The 27,501-nt window shown below is 36.2% G+C and overlaps 1 long non-coding RNA gene across 3 annotated transcripts in view; it reads left to right on the forward strand.

Annotated features, from left to right (window-relative positions):
- The window catches only part of LOC141539672 (uncharacterized), a 227,083-nt gene that overhangs the window by 30,439 nt on the left and 169,143 nt on the right, over positions 1–27,501 (forward strand). The window lies entirely within an intron of this gene.

Below are 27,501 nucleotides of genomic sequence, written 5' to 3' on the forward strand. Positions count from 1 at the left end.
GAATTTTCAAAATCCATCATTGAATATCCTGATTAAGGGAACTGGTCCATCAGTATAGAAATTGCTCCAAACTCCTAATCATAGACTGGCATGTAGATGAGTATGCAAATATTGGTAATAAAGGCAGATGAGATGTCAGAGATTGTTGGTGGTTCACTGGTCCCAAGTCATATTAGCCCCTTTCAAGACTCACTGGAAAGTTCTTTCAGCAAAGACATAGAGTAACCCCATTGGAAACAATCTCATTCAATCCTGGATTATTGGAAATCTTTATGCTGTTTTGTCTAGTAGCTGGTTCTGCCCCACTTTTCACTTCTATATGTATTTTTCCTGCTTGTAGAATCTGCATGTGTCTTTTATGTCCTCCAGAGAATGAGTGCTCCTTAGGGGAACATTATTTGAAGGGGTGAGAAGGTAGAAGGAAGGATCAGAAGGAGTTTAGCTAGAGTCACTAAGTGAGGAGATAATAAAAAATGCTAATGATGTATTCATTAGCGGTTGTATTGGCCTTTAGATGGAGTTTGATAGGCCTGAAGCCTGCAGTATTTGTCATTTGAAGGCAAATTTCTGCCATATTAAGAGATATGTAGTATTCATAAGAAAGGAAGAACAAATCTTGTTGTACTTCTTGTCAAACTATATCTGGATTATTGTGTTCAATTCTGGATCTACATTTTGTAAAAAATTAGGAAAATTGGCCATAACTAGAAACGTAGAGTTGGGGAGGAGCTTAGAGAGCATCTGGTTCAGCTTCCTTCCTGATTCCGGGATTCCCATTGCCCTAAAAGATTCAATTTAAATAAAAATAGTTATTCATCCTCTCTACCTACCCTCTTATCAGTCAGTGAATACACATTTTTTCAGTATCATCGTATGTATGATGCTAAATGTTGGGGATAAAAAGATAGTCCTTGCCCTTTATATATTTTATTCTGCAAGGCAATGTATATGAGTCCTATGTACAATATGCACAGAATAGATGGAAGATAATTTCAGTGACAAAGTGTAAAGAACTACAGACAGTAGGGGAATGCTGGGTGACGTACAAGACCCTTCAGCCCACAGGGAACCTGCTGACAATGTCTGGTTCTGCTCCCCATCTCCCCTAAGGGCTCTCACTCTTCCTGAGAAGTCAAGGGGGGGGGCAGGACTGACCATCTGTGTTCCTGAAGCAGGGATACTTACAGTAAAGATGCATTTACATATCAATAGCAGGGTGCTTATAGTTAGCACATGCTCAGTGATGTAATTGTACTAGGACCAAGGACTGGGTCTTTTCATGTCAAAGATACTAAAATGGCTTTTCATTTATTTCTCCAACTCATTTTACAAATGAGGAAACTGAGGCATATAGGGTTAGGTGATTTGTCCAGGGACATACAGCTGGTAAGTGTCTGAGGTAGTATTTGAATTAAAGAAGAGTAATCTTCCTGACTCAAGCTTCTATATCCATTGCACCACTTAGCTGCCTCCTATATAGTAATAGGGAAGTCCATAAGAGGGAAGGGCTTGGGGAAAAGATAATGAATATATTTAGTTTAAAATGTCTGTGGGATATCGAATTTGAAGTATCCAATGAAACCTGGAAATGGAACCTTTCCAAAATTCCACAATCTCAAATTTGGCTTTATTATCTAATGAACTTATCTACCTATCTTAACAAGAATTGCCTTGTATCTCTGACAAATGGTTATTTATTTAGTCTTTGCTTGAAGGTTTCTAGTTGGGAAAACATATCACTCCCACATGAGACATTCTTGATGAGGAAGTTTCCCCAGTTGGAGGTAACTGAGGTTAGGTGACATGCCCAGGGTCACACAGCTAACATTTAAGAGCAGATATGAACTTAGGTTCTGCTGGCTGTGTTCTAGCCACTCTGCCACCTAGGTGCCCCCAATTTGATTTTAAATCCTTCCATGATATCCATATATGTCTATGATGTCTGTAAATGTTGTCGCTAACATGGCTGTAAAACTGGTATACTTATGATTCTTATTTCTCAGTGCTTGGATTGAGACTACCGGTCTCCTTCAACTGGTGGCTGTGGGGAGGTATTACTGTCAGCCTTGACAGCGGAAGGCTTTCTGATAGAAGATAGGAGATAATTCTCCTTGATTGAAGGGGATTTTGTTTTTGTCCTTGTATTCTCAGAATTTAGCACAGTGTCTGCTACACAGGCTGATTTTAACCATTTACTCCATTTAACTAGTTACCCCAGAACATACTGGCTGAACTTTCAAACACTTTTACCAAAGAAAAATTCAGTTTCAAGGGAATATTAGGTTGGTTTCTGCTAAGTAGGTGAGATTCTTAACTTCCTTGTAAAGATGTTGATTCATTTTGAAATATAACTCTTATTTCCTTTCTCATTATTCTGTATTCAGTGGGAAAAAAGAATTATCTTATTAAAAATATTGCTTCAAATATTGTTGTGAGCCAATTAAAATGGAGGCTCTTCTGAGCTTGGGATGACTTGTGGTGATGAAGCTAATTACTAGCCAGGCACTGAGGCTTTCAAAGATTTCCCCCTCCTGCTCCTTAGACCAAGCTGGCAGCCTCATTATCCCACTAGCCACTGATCGGTCATCACCAGCATGAGATTAGGTTATTGACGAGTCTGGGAGGCAGTCAAGATGGTCCTCAAATGTTTTGTTTTCCTCTCAGTTGACATGGGCCAGGTGGTAATTGCAACATATTTCAAATCTCTGCATCCAGGGAAATGACTCGACCTATTATATAATACTCAGGCCATAGGCTGGACATGAGTAGAGACAAATTCCTTTCCATTTACAGCTTTTCCTGAGGTCTTAGGCATATCTATGTATTCCTCCAAAATTTCAGCCCCAATTTTTCACTTTAATGAGATGCCTGGTTGAGTTCCAAACTACTCCTTTATGCTGACACTCTGCATGGAGCAACACGTCACCATGTCATGCACATACTAGATTTATAAAACTATGAAACCAGCATGGCCTAGAGCCTCTCCAAATGGGCATGCAATGAGTATTATGCATGGGGAGGTGGAACCTATTTGCTTGTGCATCTGCCATCTTTTACTGACCTTGTTTGGAATATGGAGTCGCTGCAGGCTCCCTGAAATTGATGTCCTGTGACGCGTTCTCAGTTCAGTGGGCAAACAGCCAAATTCACTGTGAGTTTTCTCTCTATTCTTTCTGGCCCATTTGCACAGTTGATAATAGTTACTGTTTTTTCTTAGATTGTGTTACTTTTTTTTCATTTGTGTTCTTTCGCCTGTTTAAGAAAGATAGTCCATGTTAAGGGAGGAAAGTATGTGTGATGGGAAGAAAATGTTAATAATCACAATAAATAGATGAGAAGTACTAAGAATGACAACTTGAGTTTTTGATTTTTTTATTCTTTAGCACTTTAAAGCTTTCTGAGAGCTTGGTATTTTCTCACTGTAGCCTCAAAACCACACTGTGTTATGCAGTATGGATATTAATTGTATTATTATTGCTTACATTATATAGGTGTGAATATTGGGGCTCACTCTGATCATATAGCTAGCTAATGTGTCAGAGGTCATAGGGAAATTACAGAATGACTGCATAAGAAAGATATGGAAAAGCCATTTTGTTCTTCACATACTGGAATACAAGTCCCTCTCCAGCTGGGATCCATCTAATTTTTGCTTGTAAATCTCTAGTAAGGGTGACTCTACTAAATTCTGCAACGACTCACATATTATTGAATCTTCTTAATTCTTGGGCAGTTTTTGCTTACTGAGAAGAAAAGGGCTGAAATCTGCTTTCTACAGTTTCCCATCATTGCTCCAAATTTGGAGCCAAGGAAAATGAGTGGATGAATCAATAAGTAAACTATGTCCCACCCTCTTCTCTTTGCTCCAGTGGGAGCTATCCCCTCTCACTTAGGGGTTTTATTCAGGAAATAATTCTGTTTGCTTTTTTTTTTGTTATAACTATTTTTCGTTATATTATTTCCAAAATCAAAAATAGTCCATTTAAAATTTTACCTACCTTCCCAGTTTTCTTATGCTTTTCAGTATATATTCTGGGATCCAGTTACATTGATTTCCTTTCTGTTCTTCATTTATAATACTCTTTCTCTAGTCTCCATTGCCTTTGGACTAGCAAACCCCCCTGCTTGGAATGCACTTGATTGTTACTTCTACCTCTTGGCTTTCTTTGCTTTCTTTAAGACTTAAGTATATGCTGTTTTGGGAGTCCCACTGTTGCTAGCACTTTCCACTCTGTGATGACCTTTTGTTTATTCTGCAAATATCTTAAATATATTTATTTATTTACATGCTGTCTCCTCCATTTGAATGTGAATTTCTTGAAGACAGGGACTATTTTTACCTTTCTTTGCATCCCCAGCATTTAGCATGCTATTGACACATAGTGGATGCTTAATAAATGCTTGTTGATGGACTGGCTAACTGAAACTTTTCTTAATTCCAGGGACATGCATCCTCATACTCATCATGTTGCATTGATTCTTTCAATATGTATTTGTTAAGTAAATGCTACCTGCTAGGTATAGTAAACATGGGGAATAAAAAAACCCAAATGAAAAGAGTTTTTGCCCTTGAGGAGTTTGCATTCTATTGGGATTTAAAAAAAAAACAACAAAAAAACAACAATGTGCAAATAGATGGAATAAATAAATAATCACACACATGTATATAATATATAATATACAAACTGTGTTTTTATAACACACACATACATTAATATGTGAGTATATATGCACATATGTATAGGTGCTCAAACACATATATACACATACATACATTGCCCCAATTTCCTCCCAAACTGGCCCTTTCCACCCCTACTAACCCCCAGTTCTGTGGTTTCACACAAAAGGGTGACTTAAGAAGGCAGATTTTTTTTTCTTTTAGACACATCTGGAGTTTATTCCAAAAAAAACCCAAACCAAAACAAAAACCCTCCAAATAGACCTCATCCAGATCTTCACAGATATAGATAAATTAGTTTCTTAGTTTCCATGTAGGTACTCAATGAAGCAGGTGTGTGTGGGCACATACTCAACTAACTCACCCAAAGACAATTCAGAGGATGAAAAGAATTATTAGGAATCTGGAAACCAGGCAGATTAATCTCAAAACATTTTATGCAAAATGGATGCCAAAGAAACAGTCTTTCTCTCTTTAGGGGTTTGTGGGAAGTACCAACATTCTCGGATTCCCAATGGTATCTCTCAATTCAAAAACCCAATCATCTGGCTCTTCTACTTCTTACCATCTCTTAGACTCTTAAGATAAAGACAAATAAAGGTTTTAATTTTTCTAAATGTGTTTTAATTTGAAACAGAATAAAAGTAATACCTGTTTGTAAGTGTTACCTGCTATTTCTTATGGCTATATCATCATATTAGCTTCCTAGTTAGGATTTCTGTTACCAGCCTTTTACTGTTCTAATTTATCTAGCATGTTGCTGCTAGACCAGATGGCTTAAACTCCATTGTTATCTCATCACTTCAGTTTAAGAACCCAGAGTAATTTTCCTATTGCCTGTAATAGGAAACCAAATACCTGTTTGACCTTCAAATCTCTGCCCATTTACCAACCCAGAAGCCCATTCTACCAACCACAAGGATAGTTAGTTTTAGAACTAAATAGGTTCTTTGTTCCATTCAAACAAATCTGTTTGTTAGATAAGTTTGTTCATTCCCATTTGGTGTGCCTACAACGAGTGGGAATAATAAAATGGTTAAGTAATAAATGAGTTTTAGATTTACTCATTTCATTCCTCCTATGTTCTGAAATTCCCTCCTCTACTCATTTACCTACCTACATCCCTTCCCCTTTCAAAACTCAGCTCAAAATCTGTGTCTGTGGCTAGCCTCAGCTTTCTCTGCTTGCCCCTTTCAGCACCCAAATTTTTTTCCTGCACATGCATGCTTTATTAACTCAGTTTCAAGGTAAATCATGTTGCATGTCATTGGGTAAGAACGACTAAAACTTTTAAGTTTTTCAAAAGCAAGAATCTACTTTTTTATTTCTTTTGTGTCTCTTTATAGGATCGAGAATAGACATTTGAATTTATGGAGTGATTAATGACTTTAAATTTGATAATTTTTGTTTTTACATAACCTCAATTTCCAAATAAATTCTTCCATTACCAAAAAAAAGTAAACAAGGAAGAAAAAGAGCAGTTCAACAAACTAGTCAACATCAATAAATACCGAATACAGTACATGCAGTGTTTCATACTTCTAATGTTTACTCCCAAAAGAAGGGTAGTAAGGGTGTGAAACCTTAAAGTTGTTTTTATTTACTTTTATTATTAAGGATATTGAGCAAATCTTGAGTTTATTTCTGATTACTTGTATTTCTGAGAACTATTTGTTCATATCTTTTGATCACTTAATTGGAGAATGGTTATGAGTCATATATATTTGTGTCAGATTCCTATATATGGGAAAAATAAAAAAAGGTGGTGCAATGGATGGAATGGAAAAATCTGAGTTCAAATTCAGCTTTAAATTCTTACTACTTATGTGATTCTAGGCAAGTAATTTAACTTATTTCTGCCTTAGTTTCCTCTAGAAAGATGGGGAATAATGATAACACCTATTGTCCAGGAATATTGTTGAAGATATAATGAGATATTTTTTGTAAAACATTTTGCAAAACTTAATATGCTTTTTAAATAGTACTTATTGTTACTATTGCTGTTATTATTATATATATTGAATCCTTACCATTACTATTTCCTAATAAGATTTGTTTTCAAATGTTAGCTTCCCTACTTGTCCAAGTTTCATTGCTTTGATTTGTACAAAACCTTTTCAGTTTCATGTAACTAAAATGATAATTTTATCTTTTGTGATCACCTTTGTGCCTTCTTTAGTTAAAAACTCTTTCTTCTAGTCATAACTCAGAAAAGTATCAGACCTAATTTTCTTTTTTTTTTTTTTTTTATGGTGTGACCTTTAATATTCAGGTCACATCCATTTTGAGCTCATCATGGCATATGTTTTAAGATGTTGTTCTAAACCTAATTTCTGCCCAAGTGCCCAAAGACAATCAGTCTTTGTCCAATAACCTTTTCCCAAGTCATTTTACTTTTAATTTACTGCTTGTTGGGTTACTGAATTCATCTCCCCCGATTCTTCCTTATCTAATATATTTTACTAGCCTAGTTTTCTATTTTTAGCCAAATAACATATAGATTCGAAGAATATATATTTCTGAAAAACTACTAGGGCAGATATGTGAACTCCATATTTATTGACTTGATTTTGAATATCACACCTTCCACCTCTTCACTCCAATTCAAATCTTGATCTTTTCTTGATTCAGTTATTTCTAATAGCCTTCTAATTGGTCTGCCTGTATTGTGCCTTCACCTCTCTAATTCATCTTTCATGTAGCCAGCAGACAAATTGATGGTCCTAAATTACACATCCTTACCATTATCTGTCATTCTCCTGATTAGAAAATTTCAGCAATTCCCTATTGCTTCTAGGAAAAAAATAAAAGCACCTTTTTTTTTGGTATTTAATATATTCCCCAAACTCCTTCCTCCATGACTTAGCACATATTGTCACCTAAGTCTGGAATTCTCTTCTTGGTTATTACCACCTTTTAGAATCCTTAGATCCCTTAAGGTTCATGTTAACTTTTTCAAGAAGCTTTTCTGATTCCTCCATTTGCTAGTTTTGTCTCTCAAATTTTGTATGTAATTTGTATGCATTTTGTATTTTATTATTTGTGTACATATTACATCCCCCTAACAGATTATAAGCATCTTGAGGCAGGGATGATATAATTTTTTTTTTGTTTTTTAATCTACAGCATTAAGCACATTGTACATACTTAATATTTGCTTGATGAATTGAACGGTTGTTCAAACAGGGTGAAAAAAAAAAACCTCTGGAGTTGTAAAAGCAAAAAAAAAAAGTATATGAAACTTAAATTACAAGTTATATGTGTGTGGGTGGGGTGGGGTGGGGTGGGGTGAGAACTCCATATGAAGTGCTTTTATACTTTCCAAACCTGACAGTGAGAAAGACCTCACTGAGAATGCAGATGAACTTGATAGTGGAAGGCCCATTTAAAAGCAAGAAATACTCCCCACTGGGAATAGTTGATGAAATGGCCGTATTTCAACATTTTTGTGATTCTTACCAATAATGTTAAATTAGATAATTAGCAGAAGCATGTTGAAGAGATGAAACTATCTGATACTTAAAGAAAAGAAAATAGAAACAAATAAAAGCATCCAAAATTCTGAAAGCCTTTGTTTGAGGTTTTTGAAGTTCCAGATGGAATACTTCCAGAAGCAGAGAGTTATTTATTGTGGATCTTCCATAGGGCAGGAGTTTTAGTGTGGCTCAAAAAAAAAAAAAAAACAGCAAGAAGGAAAGTCATGATTCCTTTTGCTTTTTGTACATGCCCGGGATGATGCCATGCCCACAAGTATTCCATAAATATGGAACTGTGAATAACAGAGAGTAGGTATTGGGAAACTATTTCATCCTAATTAGCCCAGAGACTTGGCTCTTGCTCTCCTCAAGATATTTGGTGTATGTCCAGTTTCAGGATTAGAGCAAGTAAACATTTGGCTGTAAATGGGAAAGCCCATGGTAGCTGGGATGCCATTTCTGTTGTTTAATGAGATACTTAAGGACCTTGGATTACAAAGGATCTCATAGCCTACCCAGTTTGAGCTGCTTTTAAGGTACATTTTCTGTATTTTGTTCCTACTTGTCATATCTGGCTGCTGAGAAAGAAAGGTCTTAGTAACAAAGTTGACAATGCAGAAATTGGGTGATTTTAATATTTTTAAAAAATCAATGAATTATAGGTGGTTTCATTCTTGTTCATTATTTTGCCTCAAATAACCAACAGGCATTTAAGTGCCTAATACATGCTAGTTATTGTGCTATGTGTTGGGAACATAAAGAAAAAAACAAAATAATTCCCATCCATAGTACTTTTCCATTTTATAGGGGACATAACATACATATAAATTTGTGAATATAATAAATAACAGGCAATTGCTTTTGGGGGGGAGAGTGAGAGAAGTTTTAGCAATAAGGATCAGACAATATAAATGCTTGTTCATTGACTTTGTGGTGGTATGACTATGTGTCAGACGTGTTACTAAGTGCTGAGGAAATAAAAAGAGGCAGAAGAAAGTTTTTGCCCTCAAGGATCCTATAATCTAATCTGAGAGAAAACAAAGAGAACTATGTACAAACAATATATTATAGAATATATTTAAGAGAGGAGAGGTGCTTGAATTACAACGTGTTGGGAAAGTCTTCCAGTAGAAGACAAAATTTTATTTGAGACCTAAAGGAAATAGGGTTGTTAGTAGACAGAGGTGAGGAGAAAGTCAAGGCATGGGGAACAAACAGAGAAAAATGTCAGGAATAGCAAGGAAGCTGGTATCACTGGATTGAAGAGTGTGTGACATGGATTAATGTCTGATTAGATTTCATAAGTAGGATGGGACTGGATAATGAAGGTCTTTGAATACCGGATTTTGTATTTGATCCTGGAAGTGATAAGAAGCCACTGGAGTTTATTGAGTAGAGGTAAGGGAGATCTGAGTCTTAGGAAAAGCACTTTGACACCTAAATGGAGAATGGATTGGACTGAGAGAGACTTGAAACAGGCAGACTCACTAGCAGGCTACTGCAATAACCCCCGGTTACTAGAATGATGGCAGTGCAAAGGTAAATCAATAGACCTTAGCCTTGATAATGCATGAGAGAGATAGTGAGGAGTCCAGGGTGACTCTAAATTGTGATCCTGACGGATTAGAAGAATGGCATTCCTCTCCATGGCAAAAGGGAAGTTGGGAAGGGGAGAGTATTTAGGATGTGAAGAGGAAGGCCTTCTGGAGGCAGTGACCCTCGAGCTGAGCTTTGAAGTAACCTGGGTTTCTAAGAGGCAGAATTGAGGACCTTAGACACAGATGAAATAAAAGAGAGACAATGTGTGGTGAATTCTAATTTAGGCTGAATTTCACATAATCTTCTTCCTATAACAACTTCTCATCCTTCCTACTTTATTTCCTACCGGCAAAAAAAGTCCCAAATCAACTTCAAATTCACACATAAAAAATTCAAACTTTCCTTCTGAAATTCACTTGAATTTTAGCCTCCAGACTAGGTAAGTGCTCCCTCACACACTTGTCTCTTTATCAAACTGTCCAACTTATCCTTCTCCTTGTCCCTCACCTGTCAGTCTCCCATTCCTGTAATGCTTCCTCACCTTCCCTCCTTAGAATTTCTAGATAATTTAAAGGCTCAGTTTAGTCATAGGAGACCTTTTCTTACCTTCCTAATTGTTCAGCTTCCCTTTTGGAAATTACTTTGGATTTATTTCATGTATATTTTGCATTTATTCCTTTGAAAATTATGATTTCCTTCAAGTCAAGTACTGTTGCATTTTTGTTTCATATCCCTGTCACTTAACACAGTGCTGGGTATATAATAGGTGCTTAATACATGCTTAATTAATTGAATTGAACTGAATTCAATCTTCTAAACATGTATTTTTCAAAATGTATATCTTGCCCAACCATAAAACAACAGGAAATAAAATGGCAAGTGACTATGTCAAAATCAGCTCTAGAAATAAACACTTTTCTGGTCTCAGAGAACTAGGTTTGTCACTGCTTTTCAGGGTTTTAAATAACATCTGAAAAATGGCACAAGACTCATTCTTCTCCCTTTTATTACTTATTAGTGCACTCTTTGGTTGAGAAACAATACCCTTATAGTGTCGACGGAAGGCATCATGCCAACCGAGGAGCCGCAATTGCTTCAGACAGAAACAATGGTTTTCTTTCCTTAGCCTGTGGTTCATAGGTAGCTTTTTTGTTGCTGTCTTTTATTCTTTGTAAATCAGGGAGATTCATCTTATTTACACATCTGGGAAGAAAAAAAAAACAACCAAAAAAAAAATCAGTACTAATGCCCTCGCTGTTGTTAGATATTTAAATTTTCCTGTAAATCTACTCATCACACCAGAATGTTGTAAGATGTGTCTTTCTCTTGGTGTGTCTTTAACTCAAAATTCTCCCTGTGCTGTTAGAAAGCACTTGCTGAGAAATGGGAATGAACAAGTAGATAATGAATTTCTACATGGGGGCTGTAAAGATGGAAAAGCAGAACTATCATATTCCTTAGTCACTGTGTGAGTGTGTGACATTTGTGTATATATGACCTCTTATGGAAATCCATGTTTATTTGTGGAGTTCTGTGAAAATGAGTATATGGAAGATTTTAGAAGTGAGAGTTGGAAGATTCCTCAGAAAAGTATATATGAGATCAGGAAGTCTTGGGTCAAGGAAACTCAAACAAAGAAAAGGGTTTGAAAGACTCTTTGTGAGCATGTAGACTCAATGACGCTGAGGATCAGCACGACTTCTTCAAAAGCAGATCATAGCAGAATAATTTTATCTGCGATTGATCAGAGGAATGTTGGGGACCTAGAATATGTCACTTTCAGCAGAGAACATTTGATAAAGCCCTTTCATGCTGTTGTGGAAAAGTGGAATAAATAGTGGCAAAACGATAGTACAATTAGGTGAATTTGGAGCTAGTTAAATGGATGCAGAGAGCAGTCATTAATGGACTGATTCAGTTCAAATCAATTCAATTTAACAAGCATTTATCAGTTGTTAACTGTGTCCAGGAATTTCTAGGGATAAGAAAAGACTAAGAGGAAAGTCTCTTATTTTAAGGAACTTACAGGGGAGAACATATTCACAGGGAAAGAAAGAAAAAAAGTATATCTACATAAATACATATCTTAAATATATATTTACATATATAATATGTATGCATATAAATACATGTATATTTATATGTATTTATGCATATATAACATGTGATATTTATAATATACAATATTTGTATATGCATGTCTAGAGGCATAAATGTTATATGTGCATTAAATAATGCACATTTTATGTATTATGCAAAAAATATATGCAATAAATAATACAAAGTAATTTCAGATGGGGGAAAGAGGTAACACTAAAAAGAAGGTGAATCAGGAAACATCTCTTGTAGAAGGCAGAGCTGAATTCATTTTTGAATAGCACTAGGGATTCTAACAGACAGAGGTAAAGGGAGATATTTCAGATGGGGGAACAGGCTGAGCAAATGCCCAGAGGTGGGAGGTTCAGTGCCATGCATGAGGAGAGTTTGGCTAGAATATAAAGAATATTATAGGACATGATGTGAAATCAAGTCAAGTCCACAAAGTATTTATTAAATACTTATCATTGTCAGGTTGTCACATACAGTTGCCTGAGATTTAGATACTTTAAAGACTATGATAAGAGCTGAGAGTGCAAATACAAGCAAAATTTAAAAGTTCCTGCCCTCAAGAAGCTTACATTCTAATATATTTTTTTTGGGGAAGGAGAGGATAAAGATAACATATAAAAGGAAGATGAGGGGGCAGCTTGGTGGCGCAGTGGATAGAGCACTAGCACTGAAGTCAGGAGGACCCAAGTTCAAATTTGGTCTCAGACACTTAACATTCCCTAGTTGTGTGACCCTGGGCAAATCCTCCAGCCTCAGACACTAGCTATATGATCCTGGGCAAATAACAATCTATATTACCACAAAAATTGGAAAAAAAGGAAAAGAAAAGAAATCATTCTGGAAGTAGGTTGGAGGTCATACTGGCCAAGGCTTCCAAAGTTTTAGAATCATTGAATCCTCTAATTTAGAGTAAGAAAGGTCCTCAGAAGCTATTTCCCCCCAAACCTTACCTCCAAAGATAGTTGCGTGAGAGTTAGGGAATTTGAGTGACTGACCTATGATTTCATAGCCATAAAATGTCAGTCACGCACAGAACCCTGACATTCTTGACTTTGAATTGACTATTCTATCCATTAATTGCTACTGGTTTGCAGAGTCCAGCTTTTCAGTGACCTTCCTAAAATGTGGTACCCAGAGCTACTATGATCACATAGTCCTCCATATGTGTGGTCTGGCCAGAGTAGAGGTCAGCAGGACCCTCACATCCCTAGAACTGAAGAGTACAGCCACTAACCGAAGTAAAGACATTTTGTGTCATTTTTCATTTGTTTATTTCTGGAAAGGGACTTGTTTTGGAACTCTCTCATGAATCTGTACTGATTGGAAAATAGAATGCTCCTAGCAAGAGCAGGTGTTATTTTTTCCATATAATATATTACAGGTAGGCTATTAGTATGGAGAGGGGCCTATACATATATAAGTAGGCTTGATTCCTTTGGGTTTTCTTTGTAACAACTGATATTTATATGGTGCTTTAAGATTTACAAAATGCCATGCATACATATTTAATTTGATCCTCACAACAAACCTATAAGACAGAGGCAATTATCACCATTTTACAGATGAGGAAACTGAGGCTCAAAGAGACTAATATTGTTCAGCATTATGTACCTGAGAGTCTGAGGTAGGATTTAAAGCCAGGTTTTGCTGGCTCCAAGCCCAACCTTCTCTCTACTATGTCAAATAATGCCAGTCTCAAATACACCATGAAATAAAAAGAACAACTTCCTCCTGCCACTGCCTTCCCAGGTTTTGGTGGGGAATTATTAAATGTTCCCATCACAAAGCCTTGGAAGGTTGGTATGAAGTGGGTGTGGCAGATAACCTGGTGTATGAGGGCTGGATCTGGAATCAGAAACCCTGGATTCTGATGCTGCTCTTGACACTAGCCTTGGATTACTACCTTGGATACCTCTCCAAGATCCTAAACGCTATATGGGCCTTTATCTTTTACTCCTTTTTCTAATGTTTTCATCCTCTCTTTGCTACTCTGCTGCGCCTCCTCTCCATACTGCTGAATTCTAACTCCCTTTCCAGTATTGTCTTCCCCCTTTAGAATTTAGGTTCCTTTGGGGTAGAAACTCTCTTTGTCTGTTTATCCAGGATGTCTTCAAAGTCTTAGTGAAATTTAAGTGCACTAAACCTTCTGGGATAATCTATATTTGTAAGCCTAATATAATGTTCTCTCTCTGTCTCTTTCTTTTTCTTCCCCCTTCCTTCCCTCCTTCTCTCCTTTCCTCTCTCTCTCTCCTTCCTTCCTTCCTTCCTTCCTTCCTTCCTTCCTTCTTGCCTTCCTTCCTTTCTTTCCTTCCTTTCTTTCCTTCCTTTCTTTCCTTCCTTCCTTCCTTCCTTCCTTCCTTCCTTCCTTCCTTCCTTCCTTCCTTCCTTCCTTCCTTCCTTCCTTCCTTCCTTCCTTCCTTCCTTCCTTCCTTCCTTCCTTCCTTCCTTCCTTCCTTCCTTCCTTCCTTCCTTCCTTCCTTCCTTCCTTCCTTCCTTCCTTCCTTCCTTCCTTCCTATGTAAACTAAGATCTTTTGGGGAAATGATGTAAATTGTGTCCCCTTAACCTTTGGAGTGAACTCTAAAACTGTCCCCCTTCTTGGGGGAAGTTGCTGAGTCTCAACCTCTCCTCTGAAAGAGGCCCATCCTTCGGGGATCCCAGTTGGGTGGTCTCATTCAGCTGGAGATCTTAGCCAGGGACATGCTTACACCCTCTATTGAGTTAAAGATAATCCTGAACCATTCCCAATAGCTCAAACTCCCAAGATAAATAATCTCTTTTTCAATTTGAGATCTAGGCCTGGAGCATAATCAACATTGGGTGGCTCAAACTCCCAGTTAAGTAATCTCATTCAATTTTAAATTGAATTGAAGCCCCAAGCCCTAAAAATGGCTAATAAAAGACAACCCTGAAACCCAAATCTTCGCAGATGTCCTAACAGGACGATGCCCACTGGTGAAGATATCTTCTTCTCAGTGTAACCCACCTTTGCTTGTTCCCTGCCCACTAAGAAGACTGACTAGCAAGCTGTCTTCTTAGGGGAAATAAAATTCCTTTTGCCACAGATTACAGGTTTGCAAATTCTTTCACATAGGACCTATGGCTCTGACCAGAGGGGATCTCCCACCCCAATTCTCACATCTCATCATTTGGTTCCCTGACCTCATCATTTGATCTCAGTTTACATCACTTCCTTCCTTCTTTTCTCTTTCTCTCTCTGCTGCCTCTGTCTCTTTGTTTCTCTCTGTGTGTTTGTTTCTCCTTTTCCATCTGTCTCTCTTTGTGTCTCCTTTCTGTCTCTGTTTCTGTTTTTGTCTCTCTGTGTCTCTTTTTTCTCTCCATCTCTCTGTTTCTGTCTTTGTCTCTCTCTCTGTTCTCCCTCCCTTCCTCTATCCCATCAGTGTGGGGAAGGAAACATGAATTTTTATAGTTCCTTCTATGGACCAGACACAATGGTAAGCAGGAGACAAATATTATCTCATTTTGTATTTACAACAAATTTGTGAGATAGGTGCTATTATTATCCTTATTTTACAGTTGTGGAAACTAAGACAGAGATTAAATGACTTGTTCAGGATCATACAGCTACTAAGGCCACATTTGAATTCAGAACTTTCTAACTCTAGGCCTAGTCCTCTATCTTTTGTATCACCTACATGCTTCATGTTCTTCTTATGTGTGCATCTATTAATTTATCCATTTATCTCTTCCTTTGCTACCCTTTTTCAGATTTCCTTCGGGCACAATAAATCAGAAACTATCACTTTAATAAAAGTTGAGAACCTGTTCTGTTTACTTGTTTGATTGGAGTTTGGATCTATCCATTGTTGTGAGAATTCCTCTGCTGAATATGCATGTGAACAACTAATAGATGTTGCTTCTTTGGTAGCAAATTAGGAAATCATTGATTCATTGCACTGTTAAAAAAATGGAAGCCTATTTTGTTCAGGGTAAAAAGAATGAGAGAATACTTAAGTCTTGCAATTTGTATTCAGGCTTCCTGTCATAAAACAAAACCCTGAAACCTACTAACAGCCATTATTTTGAATAATTATGAACTGATTGATCATAACTTAATAAAATGACTGCAAAACTACCTAAAAGACATTTGGGTCAGCTCCTTCAACAGGATATTCATGTTGGGGAGTGCAGTAGCTTGTTTAGGCTACTAGAATCCTAATTACTTTGTTCATCTGCTCCTTCATTTGCTTAAAGTGCTTTGTCAACCTTAAAGGCGCAGTAACTGGACCTATGATTTCATTGCTCTTTTACCCCAGGTGAGGACACTCCCTTTACTAGAGTAAGGCAGTTCCTTCACTGAAAGTTATTCCCTTATAGAGCCACCTAGTACATTGCCAGGATAAATATCTTGCCTGGGGTCACATATATACCATTTTTTTTTTGAATTCTGTTTTGACTCCAAGGTCAGTTTTCTATTAGCTACACTATACCACAACTTCCTTTTCTTAAAACTTGCACAAATGTGATGGTTACAGTGGTGCTTACAATCTACTTCAGTGGGCTTTATTGTTTATTCATTTTGAGAGAGTCTCTCTGAGAGAGAGACAGAGAGAGGAAAAAAAGAGAGAGAAAGTCAGAGAGAGAGAAGAGAGAGAGAAAGAGAGAGAGAGAGAGAGAGAGAGAGAGAGAGAGAGAGAGAGAGAGAGAAAGAGAAAGTCAGAGAGAGAGAAGAGAGAAAGAGAGAGAGAGACAGACAGAGACAGAGACAAAGAGACAAAGAGAGACAGAGAGAGAAAGAGACAGAGAGACAGAGAGAGAGAAAAAGAGACAGAAAGTAAGAGAGAGAGACAGTGACAGAGAGAGAGAGAGAGAGAGAGAGAGAGAGAGAGAGAGAGACAGACAGACAGAGGTGGGGGGGAAAGAGGGAGAGAGAGGGAGACAGCTGGTCAAGTCAACAAAGTAAACTCTATATAGGTAAAAACCCAATTTCTTGTCCTTAATAACATAGAAATGTCACTAATTTCTTTTAAACCTCAGTTTCCTCATTGGGAACATGTAGTTAATGATATCTATAATCCCAAACTTCCAAAGTTGCTGTGATGATCAAAGGGAATATTGTATTCAAAACACTACATAAATGTCAGCTAATATTATTTCTTCAATGGGTTCATGTTGCAGCCACTGCATGTCATTATTTATTATTATTATTATAAAACAAATATATATTATATGCCAAGACATTTAGAGGCACTGTGCTAAGCTCTGTGTAAGACAAAATTAGGAAGAATACTGCCACTATCTCCAAGGAGCTAAGAATCTAGTTAATTAAATATATCCCCTGATAGCTATAATACAAAAATTTGTTTTTGACTACTCTCAGTAGATCACCAAAATAATTAAAATGTTCACATAGATTCTGAAAATGGAGCAAGAACATGGTGATAATTGGATTTGGAGTTAGAAGATACTTGTTCAAGTTTTGGCTTTGATGCAGTATGAGTCTAGGCAAGCCACTTAATCCCTCTAAATTCTCAAATACATGAATGGATCAGTGATCACATTGATTCAGAAGTTGCAACACTTATGTACATTGTGTCTCATCCTATGTGAGTTTTGTCTATTTCATCTTATAAATTTGCCATAGAGACATTTCCCCCTCCCACCATGTACTGAAAGGATTTGAATTTCTCCTGATATCATGAGGCAATCAGTCAATAAATATTTATTAAATACCTATTATGTGCCAGGCACTGCACTAAGTGGTAAAGTGCTGGGTTGTCCATTTTTCATCCTTTTCTTACCATCCCATCTTCTTTTCTATTGTAAAACTTCTTAGTATATCTTATTTCTTTTTTTAAAAGTTTCTCACAGTATAGATGTTGTAGGCCCTCATATTTACCTTGCACATTGCTCTTTGTAGGGTATTCATTTTTGATTCTTTGTAGACTGATGTGTTTTTTTTCTCACAGTCATTTAAGAATATTGGTAAACTATTGATGTTAAAAAAATTAGGCTTTTATTCCCAATAGGTCCTTTCCAGTATTAATATAGCTCTGTAATTTCCTATAGACAATTCAAATCATCTCTTGCTTTATTCTGCACCCAACTGAGTTATTTATTTATCTGTACTATATGTCCAGGTACACATACTGATAGACAACTTCTATCCATTCAAATATATATCACAATATGGCTATCATATATCTTTCATCCACTTGGTATTTAGTATGTAGATGACCATTTGGAACTCCTTTGTGTAGTAGATGTCATGTGTGAGGAAGGGCAAGTAGGTCAGTATATGACTGACCATATAGTGTAAAAAGGGGAGTAAAATGTGAGGAGACTATAAAGATTAGAAGAGGACAGGTTATGGAAAGTATTTATGCTAAACATTTTTATGCTAAAATGTTTGATTCTAAGGTAATAGGGAGCCTCTCATGTTTTATTGAATGGAACAAAGGTGACATGGTTAGACCCATTCTATAGGTTAATTTCTTTGGCTAGTCATGATGCTTGTAATCATTGTTATGGGAGGGAGACTGAAGCTGGTAGATCTGTAGAGCTTGGAAGTTCTGAGTTCTTACTCTCTGATATCAATGTGGTGGCCCTTAAAAGCTGGAGGACCATTAAGAAGCCTAAGAAGGAGACCCAATTAACCTAGATAGAAAATGTAGTAACCAAATCTCTAGCACTAATCAATGGTTGAAATAAGTCAATGAATGTCCTCTGAATGTTCAGCCTGGGTGATAAAGGGAGATCCAATCTTAAATAAAAATATTTTTGGCAGCTATGTGAAGGATGGATTGAAGTAGGAGATATGAAGAAAGCTTGCTAACTAAGAAAGCTATTATAATAGGTCAGTTGTGAGACTTAAGCTGGGATGACAGTTGTTTGAATGTAAAGGAAGGTACATTATGACAGATACAGTAAAGGTAGAAATGATGACGTGAACAATTTTGGTGAATCTCTGTTTTCCTGTTTTATGTTTTACCTGATATTTATGAGCAGAGTAATGAAGTCTATTTATAGGTGTTATTACTTTCAGGGAATCTCAGATAATTTTGATAAATACATGGGAAACACCTTGTTGTAATAGAGCCTTTTAGGCAAAATTTTGTCTTACCAATCAAAGGCTTTTTTCATAATCAACAAATACTTTGTTCTCATTTCTGCCTCCTCTATTACCACAGGCAAGATTATGTAATATTAGAGTCCAAATCTGGTTGCTCTATTAGCCTTGATGCTGAAAACAGTTTATTAGAAAAAAAGCATTTACAGATCTCTTCCATTTTTCTTTTCTTTGTTGTTTTCTTTCTGTTCATAATCTTAGATTCTCCTTGGATGATTTTCTTGATTACTTTTCTTTATACTGTTTTTGCTCTACACTCTTTTCCACTGCTTTATAAAGCAATGCTGCTCAAAATAATTTTTCTTTGTAATAGTTTCAAAATAAATTTGCATTTTAAATCAGTGTTGCTCCTATTATACACTTCCACTCTGGTTCCTTTCTCATATAGAAGAGGAATAGCACTAAATAAATCTCTTAGCTCTGTGCCCCTCCCTCCTTCTTTCCTTTCTTTTTTGTTGCTTCATTGATCCATCTTCATAGGTGAAATTGATTAATAAAAGCATAGAATACACAAAAGCTTTAATTAAACTTACTACAACTCATGACAACTATAACTTAATGTCCTTTGACATTGTCATAATCATAATAATAGTCATTTATATATTACTTTAAAGTTGGAAAGCACTTTACAAAAATTACATAATTGTATCCTCATAAGAGCTCTGAAAGATAAGTGTTATAATTATTTTTATTTTATATAAAAGAAAACTGAGGTAAAAAGAGGTTAAATGACTTCCCAGGGTTATGTAACTCATAAATGTATATAGTCAGATTTGGATGTAAATCTTCTGACACTAGGCTCAGGGCGGTGTCCATTATGCTAGCTAACTGCCTTCTAAATCCAGTTCCAATCTTAACAAAATAAAAACCCCATTTGCCTTGGTGTATATTTCCCTCAGCTGAAGTTTTCCTAGCTGAGATCTGTCTTATGGGAGCATATGAATCATTATTGGATCATAATTCTGGCTCCCAGAGATATAAAACCTCAAATCACACTAAGTGTTGTGGCTTCAAGTCAAGAAGTATTATTTTATTCTCACTGGAATCTCTTTGTAGTTTCTGCTGGCCACTACAAGTCTTTTCACTCTCTTAGTGATCTCTTAGGGCCACTCTTCAAGGTTAAATCCAAATATCTTTTTGCCTTTTGACCCACTTTATAGAGTGTATAGATGTTAAGGGAGGTCTAGTACCTCTTATGTGAGAATTTTCTGAGCCCTTTTTAGGGCTCCTCATCCACCTTTAGTATCCACCTGGCTCTCATAACTTTTACCTGTGGCTTCAAGAAGCTGTACTATGCATAGAAGCTACACCTGTCTCAGCAGACTGGCTAAAATATGTTGAGGGTAACTGATGAACCTGTTAATGAATAATGGGGGTATTTACCCCAAATGTGATGACATCTCTCAAAAAAATTTTTTTCAAGAGCCATAAAGGTAGCTGGAATAGTCCCAGGTCATTTCCAGCCATCTTGACTCTTGTCCTGCCTCTGGACTGTAATGACTCTGAAAGAGACTAAAGCTGACAGCTTTGCAATTCTACTTCATTTATATCCAATTCCATCACAAATCAAGATATCACCCTACAAGATTATTGGCCCTTTTGAAAATAAAGGACAAACTACAATAATAATTGTCCTTGAAGTTCTAACTTTATCAGTAAGTGTGGATTTGTAGGCGTTTCTAAAGTTAGCCTTTTCCATGAGTCTAGTGGCTGAAGAATGAAACACCTGCATCATACAAGCCATCATTTCTCTACCTATTTACCTTTGCTTCATTCTCACATCTGATGTCACCCTTTTCTATCTGATCCTCATCTAGATACTCTGTATTTCATAAGATCATAGATTTAGAATTTTAATGGAAACTAGAAGTCATTTAGCCCGACCTCATTTTACAAGTGGGTAAACTGAGAGTCAGACAAGTTTAATAATTTGTCTAAGATTGCACAGAAAGTTAATATTAGTGCTAAAGTTTACAAATCTCTTATTGGCTCCTTTCCTTCTTGCTAGGGGAACGGAGCATAGAAATCTATATCAGAATGTCAGGGTAGTGAGGACAAACTAGCCCTATCTACATGACAACATGCTAGTTAGAATGGTAGGGCAGCTAGAAGGCACAGTGGTACATCTTGTTCTTCTAAATCTCAATAGGTTCAGTGTCTCCTGTACAAAGCATGGAAGATATCAGATGAACTTTTATCCTTTTCAAGTCGAGGAAGGCAATACAGCCATCTACCAAGAGATATTAGTGGAACTGAGCACTGAGAAGAGGCAATAAATAAGATGCAATGTAGGAAATCAATCTTTGGAGAAAATAATAATTTTCTTTTTTAAAAAAATTACAAGCCGAAGAGCCATCCAGTAAGAGGAGCTATCTGACAAATGTGCTCACTGATGCTTCCCTCATGGTATAGCAGCATTATCCACATTAGATAGAGGCTAACCTCCCTAAGCGCTTTTATCCATTGGTACTCTTTATGACTAATATTTTTTGTAACAGTGACATTTTGTGATCCCAGGCTCTGAATGTCTCAATAAGTTTTATGGAATTCAGGCTCAAGTGGAATTGTTGTGGTTGCAATAACTATTTTATCCATTACAATCTCAGCTGCAGTTTTTTCTTTTTTTTTCAAAGTGCCTGTTGCTTTCCTTTTCTCTGGAAAGGCAAAGATATTTTTTAAAAGAGAGATTAACTGACATTGCATGTAAAACACCTAATTGCTCTGCCAAGACATGCATTTCTAAAGTGTTTTGTTGAAAAATGAGCTCATTTTTTGGAAGGATGAAATGAAGAGAACAGAATAAAAAATATAGCCATGAATGTCTATGTTTTAATTTCCACTGTGAATTTGTGTAACATTAATTTTATCTTGAAAATTGTGGGAGATGTCCCCATCCATAGGATCTCATACTATAGCAAGTCATTAAGTGCCTATACATTCCATGCTGAGTTACTTTTTGGATTTCAAGATTTCAAAACATCTGTAATCTTATTTATGTGAATCTCTCTTCAATTAGTCCAGGTCACAATCCTTCCACACTGTAGTAAATTCCATACTGTAGTAAATGATCCTCATGAATTGCTATGACTAAGAAAGAAATAATCCAGAGAACAACTGGATTATTAGGGAATGAACTAAACTGTTCTTGGTAGTGTAATGCTGAAGAAACTGAGGCAAGATAGAGATTAGAGAATTTTTAATATTTGATTTGGATTTCTGAGAGGGAGATTTTTCTGGGACCAAAGGATCCATTTTGGTCCCAGGACTGATGTCTCAAAGCATTTGGCATCGAATGTGAGATTCCAATGATATATAAATGTGGCTTTTAATCTATCAGGGTAGACAAAGGCAGGGTAGTGAAGTCCAAAATCTGGTGAGTGTGAATTTCCAAGAAGGGGATCATCAATCCAGTTCTGACAGGTTGGGGGTAAAACCATAAATTCTTACTAATTGGGAGTTAAGGAAGTGTCCAGCTCCAGGAAGGAAGTCTGGAGAGATAGAGGTAGAGGATACCTATTAGGTATCTGAGATAAGACATCTAGAGTTTTATCTTTTGTAATGTCAGAGTGGCCAGCTACAGGCCTAATTATCTCAATCCTAATGAACAGAAAAGGGGGGTTGCAACCAGGAGGATAATGGCAGAATAATTCAAGAAACTGAGATTCAAGAAACTGAGGCAGAACAATTTAGGGAAACCGAGGCAGGACAAATGAAAATAAAAGGAAGCTGTGGCACAACAGTAGAACACCAAATTCAACCTGTAGGACATCGATAAATCAATCAACAAAAAGCACTGATTAGGTATTAGTATTTATTAGGTACTTGTCAACTAGCACATTGCCAAGAACATAACTCATGGTCCTATAATTTTGAAAGTGTTTCCAGCTTGGTCAGATATTAAAGATTCCTAGGTCATCCACTGCATCCTGGCCATTACCAGTCATTTTGATTTTTGACTTGTCCCTGGACTTAAATGACTGGAGGATTGTACTTCCTGCAATTCTGCCTCACTTAAATCCAATTCATATGGAAGTCAAGACATCATCCTTTAACATCATTGGTTCTCTTTCAAACGAAGGACAAGCAACACGCAGTGTTTTATAATTGCAAAGCTTCATTAATTTAGAAGGTTTGGTATGAGTTATTAAAAAGTTTGAATTACAAAGTATTTGAAAGGAAATGCAATTTTATTTCAAGTATCAGAACAAATCAAACTAACTTCAGAAAGTATTGCCTAACATATGTCCTTAGGGGAACTGCTTTAGTGAGTAGATAAGAATGGATTGTAATAAGCACAACAATTGTTTATATGTTAATGCTACTTCTAAAGGGCTTGAGGGTGCTTGAAAATGGTTTTATTATATGTCAGGTAGTTTAAACACTCCCTGCCCTCATCTTCTTTATATTATTAATTATCTTAGCAATGCATTTCCCCAATAGATAATGTAAAAGTAAATTTCAGCTCTGCTTTAAATTACCACAGATTCAAATTTATGCAGTCCAAATTAATGACATTTTATTGTACTGTGTAGGAAGCCAAATTCTTCCCAAACACAATCACACATTTAGCTCCTTCTTGCATTTATTTTGTATATGCTTTATTGGCTGTATGTTGTTTCCCAAGGTAGAATGTGAGCTCTTTGAAGACAGGGGCTATTCCACTTTTGGTTGTTTTCCCAGAATCCAGCACAATGCCTGCAAACATTAAGTACTTTATATAGGTTTGCTGCTTGAATTAGATCTCTAGCCTTGTTTTTGGTGATGTTGTCACAGAGATTTCAGCAAACTCTGTGTGTTGGGGAAGGAGGAAAGGATAGTTTCCTGAAATGGTTCCTCTTGAAGATTAGATAAAATAATCTACATTGCATATGTTGTGAGACCAGGAGACATTCCTTCCATCCACACATACTCCTGGAATAGAGCAGCCAGCCTTCCTGTTCATAGCTTTTATTTGGAAGTGGCAAGTTTAATAAGCAAAGCTCTGACACACTCACTGATGACCCTGCTTTTTGGCTCCTCACATCTGTGAATAAATCCCTGGTCATAGAAGCATTTGATTCTTTTGACTTAAGCAATTTTAGTACCTACTTGTTAAAAACAATAAATAACTTACCATTTTACTGACACATTTGCTACATTATGAGTCATATACTACAGGCTGTCACAACAGAAAACTGCTCTCTTACTATTGTACTATTTCTCAGTCATACACAGGAGTAGGTGTCAGGCTGATTGGGATTCTGGTGACTGCTAATCTTTGGTTCTGGGGTAGCATGTGTTTCACTTTAATAATGACAGTAGCATTCAGAGCTAAAGGTATAATAGAACCTGAAGCAGCTTGACCACCATATGTGGCTGAATTTTGCAGGATCTAAGCTGGTGATTTGGAACTTGATTTTAGAAAATGTTGGACAGCTCCCACCTCACAATCCTGAGAAATGTCTCAAAACAATTACAAAAACATAGAACAGGACTTTTAAAACATCTATTTCTTTTGGTGTTGCTGACTCAGGCTTGGTTGACAAGCAAAATTAATCTTCAGGGATAAATAGGTAAAAAACCATTGGGGGTATTAAAATTAAATTATATATGAAGGGATTCAACTTACAGGCACACTGTATTCCCAGATTGTCAAAATGAAGGTTACCAAGTGAACAAGGTGGTGTAGATTTCTGAGTGTGTCTTTCAGTAAAATGGCTAGTAAATCTGATGACTTTCTAAGAGCTGGCCTTCCACTGTGAACTGACAGGAAGTCTTGGGAAAAGACAGGTTAAAGAGCAGCCATTGTCAGAGAAACTCTCCAAATACCAGAGATGGTTGTAGATATTATAGAACTGAAAATTGACAAGGATATCAGTTCCTCTGGCAGCAAAATAGAGGATGAGTGGCTAACAGTAGCTAGAGACTGTATCTGGAAGACTCATGTGTCTGTTGGGAGCCTGAGAGTCTGTGGTGTCAATAATAGAACATTAGGATTTTGACAAGATAGCAGAATACTTCAGTGTTAGTAGACTGCTCTGTCTCTTCCTAGCTGCGTGATCTTGGATGTGGTACTTGACTTCTCTGAGACTTGGTTTTCATCTGTAAAATGGGGATGATAATATGCAGTTTTACTACCTCTCTTACAGGGGTGTAAAAGTTAAAGGAGATTATGTGTACAAATCATGCTGAAAATCATAGCATTTAATGGACCAGCCAATTGTGTTATTACTATTACTTTGAAATCTAAAGTCATTAATGTGAATATTTATTCTTTTGGTAGAGGTAATATCACAAAGGCAGAGACTAAGTACCATCTTCTACATGAAAAATTTTTTTTGATTCCTCCCTTTAGTTACTAGGACCCTTCCTATTTGATGCTTACTTTATATTTATTTTATATATAATTATTAATTAATTGTATTTATTTTGTGCATAATTATTAATTTATATAATTATTAAGATAGCTCTCTTGTTAGAATATAATCTCCTTGAGGGCATGGGCTGTTTCAATTTTGTCTTTGTGTTCCCAGAACACGGAACAAATAGCTGGTGCAAAGAAGGTTCTTGATAAATGCTTGTTGATTGATTGGATTAACAAGCCATTTGTATCTTTTCATCTTGAATGACTCTTGCCCATATTCTGCCATAAATCCTTAATAAAGATTCCTCCCACCTCTTTGAGATCTACTCAATGGCCTAGAGAGCTAGGCCTAGAGTTAGGAAGAGGTTCAAATATTGCCTCAAAGAATAAGTAACTGTGCAACTTTGGGCAAATCATTTAATTTCTTTTGGCATCAGTTTGCTCAATTGTAAACTGGGGATAATAATAGCACTTACCAGCCAAGGTTGTTGTGAGGATCAAATGTGATAATTGTTAAAACAAATATCATATAGTTAGATGGTTCTAACTATATAATTTAATCATCATCAAAGGTACTGTGCTATATATCTATAAACATAGATATATAGATATAGCTATATAGCCAACAAGGATTAAGTGTTTATTAAGTGCCAGGCAATATGTGTAAATACTTAGAATACAAATAGAACCTAAAATAAAATTCCTGCCTCTTACAGCTTAAATTTTAATGGAGGACCTTATGATGCTATTTTTAAACCTCTGAAGTTTCTTCCAGGGCCTTCATTTCTTTTCTATTCTTCCAGTTGAGCAAAAGAGGTTTCTTGATCCTGTCCCTCTCTTGTTTCTTCCATGTAAATGGTAAGTAAGTTCTTTCTTCCTATGAGTTGTTAGTTTTCACCTTGCTGCTCTACACAAACAAAGGACTAATTAGTATATACTGTTTGATAAACATATTTTATCTCCATAGTAGAATATAAACTGGGGGGAGGAAGGGACAGTTTCATTTTTTTTTTGTTTGTGTGCTTATATCTCTAGCCCCTAGCACAGTGCCTTGCAGGTAGCAGGCACTTAATAAATGTTCATTGACTGTCATTTATTGTTATTGTGATTTTTAAAATGATAAAACCCACATCTGGGGTAAATGATATGATTTGGTTTCAGGAAATGACAATTGGAAGGGTAGGGGACTGAGATGAATAATGTAGCATATAAGGAATTGACCCATACTGATCCAGGGAAAGAAAGTAAGAATATCATATTGAGTTAGCAGATGCATTGATTTCAGAAGCACTAATGATTTTATCTAAGCTTAAAAAACAAAAGTCACTTGAATAAAAACAATTCAACTTCTGGGAAATAGAAATGAAATTTCAAAGCCAAGAATTCTATGTATTTTTAAAAAGCTGACTTAAAAAAAAACAGCTCAATAGTATTTATAGGATTCACATTTTAAAGATGAAGTTAATTTCTATTTGTTTTTCATTTTCATAAATGCCAAAATATAATGTGTTATGAAAAAGGGAGGAAATAGAATTTTAGAAATGTCCTGGGCCCTTCATAATTGATCAGGGTGATCAAGGTCTACTCTGCCTTCCCATTCTGTTGGTATTTGATGTTTGATAGGATCCAATCTGTCAAGGAACTAGCTAGCTGGTTTTTGGAAAAACTTCAGTAGAAATGCATTTAAAAAGACTGTATACTCATTGTTCTACCTGCTTTTTCTCAGCACAGTCTGATGATTTGTGTACTAATCCATGCCATATATATCTATTTCACAGCCAAGTGGAGGCATTGATTTAAATATTAATATTAACATTTTTTGAGCACAAAGACTTTCTTCAATATTCTTTACCAATTCCCTAGATCCCAACAAGGCCCAATAAAATATAGTGTGCCATGTTGCAATTCAGTACATATTTTCAGGAGAGATTTCTTTTGTTGATATGCTTTGTAAGCTATGGTAAACCTTAATTTGTGAACAGACTAGTGTGTGGATGAAATGGGCTAGACAAGGTAGCCTTTGTAGTTGATGAATTGAAGAATTAAGAAGTCAGTTCAGTTGAAGGCTCTTATCTTCTAGAAGAAGAGAGGAGAAGATATTGAAGTCTCTGAAAATTAGCACAGAGCATGCAATGGACAGGAATACTGTGGTAAATATATTAAATAATAATAATAATAATAATAGTGCAATGACAATATTATAATTAGGATAATAAATATAATAAAGTACTAAAGGACATATATATATATATATATATATATATATA

Source organism: Sminthopsis crassicaudata, chromosome 4 (genome assembly GCF_048593235.1).
Source record: "Sminthopsis crassicaudata isolate SCR6 chromosome 4, ASM4859323v1, whole genome shotgun sequence".
Classification (NCBI taxonomy): Eukaryota; Metazoa; Chordata; class Mammalia; order Dasyuromorphia; family Dasyuridae; genus Sminthopsis; species Sminthopsis crassicaudata.